Consider the following 8,868-nt stretch of genomic DNA (forward strand, 5'->3'; position numbering starts at 1 on the left):
ACTCCCAGGAACTCGCTCTCTACTATATAGCAACTTGACAGACAATACTAACAATAATGTCAGAGAGTTGGCGGATGATGCAGTTATCTACAATGAAGTAGTATAAGAAAAAGCTGCAAAATGTACAGATAATGATGCGATTTCCATTAGGTGAAAAGACTGGCAGATAGCTTTAATAGTTCAGAATTGTACAACTGTGCACATAAAAAAGGAAAGTAAAAGATAGCATCCTGCGACTACAGTTTCAAGGAGTGGCAACTGGAATCATTAAACTCAAGAAAATGTGTGACTGCAACAAATTGTGAAGGTATGATATGGAACTTACCACATATACTGATTCATAGCTAAAGCAAGTGGACTGTGTTTCATTGGTAGTGTGCTGGGGAAATGCAGCAAGTCCACAAAGGAAGCTTACAAAATCCTCCTGTGACATATTCTACAATATATGTCAAGTGTATCGATCCGCACTAATTAATGTATACAAAGTAGGACAGCGGCAATGGTGACTACTTTGTTTGACAAGCGGAAGAGCGTCATGCAAACGCTCAAAAAGCTGAACTGACATACACTTGCAGGTAGACGTCAGCTATCACATGAAAGCCTACACACAAAATTTTCAAGCATCAACATGAAGTGAAGAATCCACGAATACATTACAGCTCAGTGCTTATTGCTCCCATATGAATGTGAAGACAAGATTAACTAGCTACAGTGCGCACAGAGGATTTAAACAGTTATTCTTCCAGCGCTCCATCTCTAATGGAACAGGAAGAAACCATAATACATGGTACTGTAGAAAGTACCCTCTGTCCTGCACTTGACAGTGGTTTGCAGAATGTGAATGTCGATGACGTGTCCCTGCTGAAGCTAGACAGCTATTAACTGATGATTCGCTAATAGTCCAAGAGCCGGTTTGTAGTGCAGAAATACATTTCCTGAGACTAAAAGTTTAACACCTAGAAGAAATAATCGGATGTCAACGTGACTTTGTGCATATATTCACCATCCACGGCTACATAAATGATTAGAATTGCAATTCAGTGTGACAGGTAGAATGGCCAGCAAAGTGTACTAGCGTTGTTCGTGATTAGTGTTGATGGCAATTCTGATAGGGTAGGTAAGGGCAGAAAAATCACCAGATGTTGAGTGAGCACTATCAAGGACACCGAATGTACTGATATGAGACAGCGTTATCAGCACGTGACAGAGTTAGAAAGGAGCCTCGTTTCGTGTCCCCCTTTGGCCGGCTGGTCGAATCGTGCATTATCCAGATTTGTGAGGCATTCACATATGACAGTGGCCCGATGTTGGACTGTATGGGAAAGTGAGAGCAGGCATACTTGTCACCGAGATTCCTCTCTAACACCATAAGAGAGGATCACAGTACTGTGCACGAAGCTCGTTGTACCACCTTCCACATCTGTGTCTGCCATCCGAGAGCGAGCAATGGGCTCTCTTCAAAATTTTGTGTCCTACAGTACGGGTCATTGACTGGCAGCAGCCTCAGTGGGGAATCACCATCCAGCGCGTAGGCTACTGTTAACACCACAACCCTATTAGCTACATTTGGTGTGCTGCCGTGACCAGGAAGCATGGACTCTTTATGAAAGACGCCTCACTGAGATACGCTACGAATTGCGTTTCTGCACTGCCCTTGGTGACCATCATCAGGAGTATGATGGCGACCTGGGGATAGGTTCCTTTCTTACAGTGTTTCGGACAGGTACATCAAAGTTAATTGTGGTGTCATGGTATGTGGAGCCATCACGTGTGACTTCATATCAAGGATGGCAATGATTAAGGGAAGTCTGGTGGCACACTGGTACGTCACAGCTATCTTGCTACTTCATGTGTTTCCTCGCATGTGACAGTATCATGATGCTATTTGTCAACAGTAAAATGCGTGTCCACACATGGTATGCGTCTCTATAAACTATCTACGCGATGTTGAGCTATCCTGTGGCCAGCAAGATCCCCAGAGTTCTCCCCAGTAGAATGTACAATATGTGGGACCAGCTGGATTGTCAACTACGTATCAGTGCATGTATCTGGAATGTCAAGGACCAGTTGGAACAGTTGTGGACCAGCTTGCAGAAGATGGTACAACAGTTTTATGACAGGCTTTCCATCCTAATCAGTACACACATCAGTGAAATAATATCATATACTCTCTCAAGAGGAGAGAGTGGAGAGTTTCAAGTACCTAGGAAGCATGATACACGAAGATGGAAAAACGACAGAGAAATAAACGAGCGGGAGAGAAAAGCAAAAGCATTTCGAAATAGTGTCAGAAGACTGATATGGACCAAGGATGTACCCCAAATCAGTAAAAAGGTTATATACCAGTCATGCTGTGTCCCGATACTGACATATGCATCAGAAACCTGGGTTATGAAAGGAAGAGAGAAAAACAAAGTACAAGCTAGTGAGATGACATTCTTGAGAAACAGTATTGGAGTGACAAAGATAGACAGGTTAAGAAATGAGAGGATCAGAGAGTTAATGAAGGTAGAATCATTACAGGAGGAGACAGAGAAATCAAGGCTGAGATGGTATGGACACGTTAAGAGAATGGAGGAGAATCGGATACCCAGGAGGATACATGAGATGAGACTAGAAGGAAAGAGACCAAGAGGAAGACCGAGAGACAGATGGCTAAAAGGAGTAGAGGAATGCGTCCAGAAAAAAGGAGAAGACTGGATCAAGGTGAAGACGGAGACATATTGGCAAGACAAAAGGAAATGGAGAGGCCTATGTTCCATACAGACCAGTTCAGAGGCTGGAAACCGTCCAAGATGATGATGACGACGACTGTCTCAACCGGTGAAATTTCATGTTGAGATTTCCTCCACTTCTGGGTGCTTCAGTATTATTGTCTGGCAGCATATTAGTGGGCCAGCAGCCTTGCCGCAGTGGTAACACCAGTTCCCCTCGGATCACCGAAGTTAAGCGCTGTCGGGCTTGACTAGCACTTGGATGGGTCACGGTCTGGGTCTGCCGAGTGCTGTTGGCAAGTGGGCTGCACTCAGCCATTGTGAGACCAATTGAAGAGCTACTTGATTGAGAATTGTCGTTACCGGTCACGGAAACTGACACGGCCGGGAGAGCGGCGTGCTGAGCACATGCCCCTCAGCATCCGCATCCAGCGACGCCTAAGGGCTGAGGATCACACGGCGGCCGGTCGGTAACATTGGACCTTGAAAGCCTTTTCGGACGGTGTTTTCCTTTTTTTTTTTTTAACGTATCAGTGGAAGCGAATGAAATTTGTCTACGTTCCATCTATAAAAAGTAATAATATTAATTTTTATGCCTGTTCTTCGGCGAGGCCAGATTCATAACCTCTCTGTCTCAGTGACTTTGGAAATTTGTCTACCGGAACACAACAGACAACCATCACTGGGAGTTGTAGCGGACGATTGGAACCCGTCCCGTTTGCTTAGTGGTACACGGTACCTTTGAGCGTGGGCCGGTTCGCCGGCGCCTTGAACTGCCAGCTCGGCAGTACCAGTAATCGCGGTTGGCACTCGCGGAGAATGACGTGTGGACGGGAAAAATCCGCGTGCGGAGGCGGACAGGGGCGTGTGCGTGCGCCTGCGTGCGCGCATGTGCGTGCTTGGCTCCCCTCCCTTGCCGGCTTAATGCGCATTCCACGGGCGTCGCCTCACTAATTCCAGTTAGGCTGGTCACGGCTCTCCGCAGTTCTACCGAGGGGCGTCGGCCGGGCCGCGAATACATTAGCTCGGCCCCTGGCTCTACCCGCGCCCGTCCCGTAGCTGCTGGCGTCTGCGCCCGTTGTGTGGCCAAAATGGCTCTGAGCACTATGGGACTCAACTGCTGAGGTCATTAGTCCCCTAGAACTTAGAACTAGTTAAATCTAACTAACCTAAGGACATCACAAACATCCATGCCCGAGGCAGGATTCGAATCTGCGACCGTAGCGGTCTTGCGGTTCCAGACTGCAGCGCCTTTAACCGCACGGCCACTTCGGCCGGCGTTGTGTGGCCACGGCCAGCGTTGGCGGATCCGTTGTTAGCACCCCAATTTCTCGTTTCCACGTCTTCCACTGGTGTCTTTTCAAAAAAAAAGTCTTGTGAGTAAAAATTGTTGTCCTGCCCCACAGCTCGCCTCGGTAATGTATACCACGCTAGTCTCTTCATATCTGGCAAGCTACTGTAGCCCATCTTCGTCTACATCAGCACTCTGCAATCCATCTTACGGAATGTGGAGGGGGGAGATGTACTTTTGGTACCTTCCCTGTTCCATTTGAGTATGCCGCATGGAAACATGGTAGTCGCTAAAGCTCCATATTACCTCTGATTTCTCGAATTTTCTTGTTTTAGTCATTTCGTGAGACGTATGTGCGAGAAAACAATGTTGAGTCTCAAGGCAGTGGCTGTGTTGATGCAGCTCTTGGCCCTAAGCGACCTCGCGGCTGCCATTGTATTTCCATGGAATATTTTATGCAGTTAACAAACATTTTTTTTTACGTTTTAGTTTTTATTCTTGTGGCATTTTCTATATGACGAGAGCACTTTAGGCCAGACATTTTTCACCCATGGTGTGATTACATGTGATCCTATTTAATTTTTTATTCTGATGAAGACTTCCCTAGTGCAGTCGAAACCATAGACCAGTTTGACAATACTTTCGTGCAACCGACGTGGCTATAGGCCTAGATACATCGTGTAATTAAGAAACTATTGTGTTTTCCGATTCTTCCCTGAACGTACTTTCTCGCAATTTCGATAGTGAACCTCTCCCTGATGCACAACGATCTCGTGACGAAACGTGCCGCTCTTCGTTGGGTCTTGTCGACCTATTCCATTAATTCAACCTTGTAAGAGTCTCAGACTAGTGTCCAGTACTCCAGAATCGGTCAAGAAAGTACCTACTGAGCCACTTATTTCGTTTATGAGCTATGTTTCCTTAAGATTCCTCCTATGAATCTTTGTCTTGCATCTGCTTTTCCTACTTTTTCTTTCACATTGTTCAAAATCAAAATGTTCAAATGTATGTGAGTTCCTAAGGGACCAAACTACTGAGGTCATCGGTCCCTAGACTTACACACTACTTACCGAGCGAGGTGGCGCAGTGGTTAGCACACTGGACTCGCATTCGGGAGGACGACGGTTCAATCCCATCTCCGGCCATCCTGATTTAGGTTTTCCGTGATTTCCCTAAATCGCTTCAGGCAAATGCCGGGGTGGTTCCTTTGAAAGGGAACGGCCGATATCCTTCCCCATTCTTCCCTCACCCGAGCTTGCGCTCCGTCTCTAATGACCTTGTTGTCGACGGGACGTTAAACACTAATCTCCTCCTCCTACACTTACACACTACTTAAACTAACTTATTCTAAGAACAACAAACACACCTATGCCCGAGGGAGTACTCGAACCTCCGGCGGGAGGGGCGCGCAGTCCATGACATGGCGCCTCAAACCGCACGGCCAATCCGCGCGGCTTTTACGTTGTCATTTCAATTTAAGGTCGCTCCGGGCCGTTACTTCTAGATATTTTGCGATAGCTACTATTTCCAACAATGTGTAATTGTAGGATAGTGGATTTCTTTTCCTATATACGCGCAGAATGTTACATCTATTTACTTTCAGAGTTAACTACCAGTCCCTGCACTATTCATCAATCCTCTGCAGGTTATTGTGCACACCGATACTCTCTATTGGCGTTGCTACCTGCTGCTGAGTACCCGTGGTCTAGGGGTAGCGTCTGTGATTCATAATCAAAAACATCTTCGGTCCCGAGTTTGATCCCCGCCACTGCCTAAATTTTGATAAATAATCAGCATTGGCGGCCGAAGACTTCCGGCATAAGAAGTCAGCCTCATTCTACCAACGGCCTTGTCAAAGAGGGCGGAGGAGCGGATAGAGGTTCAGGGCACTCTCTTGTCCTAGGGGTGGGAAATTGCCCCTAATGGCGGAAGAAGCACCAATGATCAACGACATGAGGATGCAGAAGGCAATGGAAACCACTGCATTAAAGACACGTAACGTGTATCCACAGGACATGTGGCCTGTAATTGAAGAAGTGTCATGAAGATCTCTCCATTGGCAAAAGATTCCGGAATATACCCCCATTCGGATCTCCGGGAGGGGACTGCCAAGGGGAGGTTACCATGAGAAAAAGATTGAATAATCAACGAAAGGATAACGTTCTACGAGTCGGGGCGTGGAATGTCAGAAGCTTGAACGTGGTAGTGAAACTAGAAAATCTGAAAAGGGAAATGCAAAGGCTCAACCTAGATATAGTAGGGGTCTGTGAAGCGAAGTGGAAGGAAGACAAGGATTTCTGGTCAGATGAGTATCGAATAATATCAACAGCAGCAGAAAATGGTATAACAGGTGTAGGATTCGTTATGAATAGGAAGGTAGGGCAGAGGGTGTGTTACTGTGAACGGTTCAGTGACCGCGTTGTTCTAATCAGAATCGACAGCAGACCAACACCGACAACGATAGTTCAGGTATACATGCCGACGTCGCAAGCTGAAGATGAACAGATAGAGAAAGTGTATGAGGATATTGAAAGGTTAATGCAGTATGTACAGGGGGACGAAAATCTAATAGTCATGGGCGACTGGAATGCAGTTGTAGGGGAAGGAGTAGAAGAAAAGGTTACAGGAGAATATGGGCTTGGGACAAGGAATGAAAGAGGAGAAAGACTAATTGAGTTCTGTAACAAGTTTCAGCTAGTAATAGCGAATACCCTGTTCAAGAATCACAAGAGGAGGAGCTATACTTGGAAAAGGCCGGGAGATACGGGAAGATTTCAATTAGATTACATCATGGTCAGACAGAGATTCCGAAATCAGATACTGGATTGTAAGGCGTACCCAGGAGCAGATATAGACTCAGATCACAATATAGTAGTGATGAAGAGTAGGCTGAAGTTCAAGACATTAGTCAGGAAGAATCAATACGCAAAGAAGTGGGCTACGGAAGTACTAAGGAATGACGAGATACGTTTGAAGTTCTCTAACGCTAAAATAAGGAATAGCGCAGTAGGCAGTACAGTTGAAGAGGAATGGACATCTCTAAAAAGGGCCATCACAGAAGTTGGGAAGGAAAACATAGGTACAAAGAAGGTAGCTGCGAAGAAACCATGGGTAACAGAAGAAATACTTCAGTTGATTAATGAAAGGAGGAAGTACAAACATGTTCCGGGAAAATCAGGAATACAGAAATACAAGTCGCTGAGGAATGAAATAAATAGGAAGTGCAGGGAAGCTAAGACGAAATGGCTGCAGGAAAAATGTGAAGACATCGAAAAAGATATGATTGTCAGAAGGACAGACTCAGCATACAGGTAAGTCAAAACAACCTTTGGTGACATTAAAAGCAACGGGGGTAACATTAAGAGTGCAACGGGAATTCCACTGTTAAATGCAGAGGAGAGAGCAGATAGGTGGAAAGAATACATTGAAAGCCTCTATGATGGTGAAGATTTGTCTGATGTGATAGAAGAAGAAACAAGAGTCGATTTAGAAGAGATATGGGATCCAGTATTAGAATCGGAATTTAAAAGAGCTTTGGAGGACTTACGGTCAAATAAGGCAGAAGGGATGGATAAAATTCCATCAGAATTTCTTAAATCATTGGGGGAAGTGGCAACAAAACGACTGTTCACGTTGGTGTGTAGAATATATGAGTCTGGCGACATACCATCTGACTTTCGGAAAAGCATCATCCACACAATTCCGAAGACGGCAAGAGCTGACAAGTGTGAGAATTATCGCACAATCAGCTTAACAGCTCATGCATCGAAGCTGCTTACAAGAATAATATACAGAAGAATGGGAAAGAAAATTGAGAATGCGCTAGGTGACGATCAGTTTGGCTTTAGGAAAAGTAAAGGGACGAGAGAGGCAATTCTGAGGTTACGGCTAATAATGGAAGCAAGGCTAAAGAAAAATCAGGACACTTTCGTAGGATTTGTCGACCTGGAAAAAGCGTTCGACAATATAAAATGGTGCAAGCTGTTCGAGATTCTGAAAAAAGTAGGGGTAAGCTATAGGGAGAGACGGGTCATATACAATATGTACAACAACCAAGAGGGAATAATAAGAGTGGACGACCAAGAACGAAGTGCTCGTATTAAGTAGGGTGTAAGACAAGGCTGTAGCCTTTCGCCCCTACTCTTCAATGTGTACATCGAGGAAGCAATGATGGAAATAAAAGAAAGGTTCAGGAGTGGAATTAAAATACAAGGTGAAAGGATATCATTGATACGATTCGCTGATGACATTGCTATCCTGAGTGAAAGTGAAGAAGAATTAAATGATCTGCTGAACGGAATAAACAGTCTAATGAGTACACAGTATGGTTTGAGAGTAAGTCGGAGGAAGACGAAGGTAATGAGAAGTATCAGAAATGAGAACAGCGAGAAACTTAACATCAGGATTGGTGGTCACGAAGTCAATGAAGTTAAGGAATTCTGCTACCTAGGCAGTAAAATAACCAATGACGGACGGAGCAAGGAGGACATCAAAAGCAGACTCGCTATGGCAAAAAAGGCATTTCTGACCAAGAGAAGTCTACTAATATCAAATACCGGCCTTAATTTGAGGAAGAAATTTCTGAGGATGTACGTCTGGAGTACAGCATTGTATGGTAGTGAAACATGGACTGTGGGAAAACCGGAACAGAAGAGAATCGAAGCATTCGAGATGTGGTGCTATAGACGAATGTTGAAAAGTAGGTGGACTGATAAGGTAAGGAATGAGGAGGTTCTACGCAGAATCGGAGAGGAAATGAATATGTGGAAAACACTGATAAGGAGAAGGGACAGGATGATAGGACATCTGCTAAGACATGAGGGAGTGACTTCCATGGTACTAGACGGAGCTGTAGAGGGCAAA

The 8,868-nt window shown here is 45.0% G+C and overlaps 1 pseudogene; it reads left to right on the forward strand.

Moving 5' to 3' along the window:
- Nucleotides 1-2,894: 2,894 nt before the first annotated feature.
- Nucleotides 2,895-3,013, forward strand: LOC124620598 (annotated as a pseudogene).
- The last annotated feature ends 5,855 nt before the right edge of the window (nucleotides 3,014-8,868 follow it).

Source organism: Schistocerca americana, chromosome 6 (genome assembly GCF_021461395.2).
Source record: "Schistocerca americana isolate TAMUIC-IGC-003095 chromosome 6, iqSchAmer2.1, whole genome shotgun sequence".
Classification (NCBI taxonomy): Eukaryota; Metazoa; Arthropoda; class Insecta; order Orthoptera; family Acrididae; genus Schistocerca; species Schistocerca americana.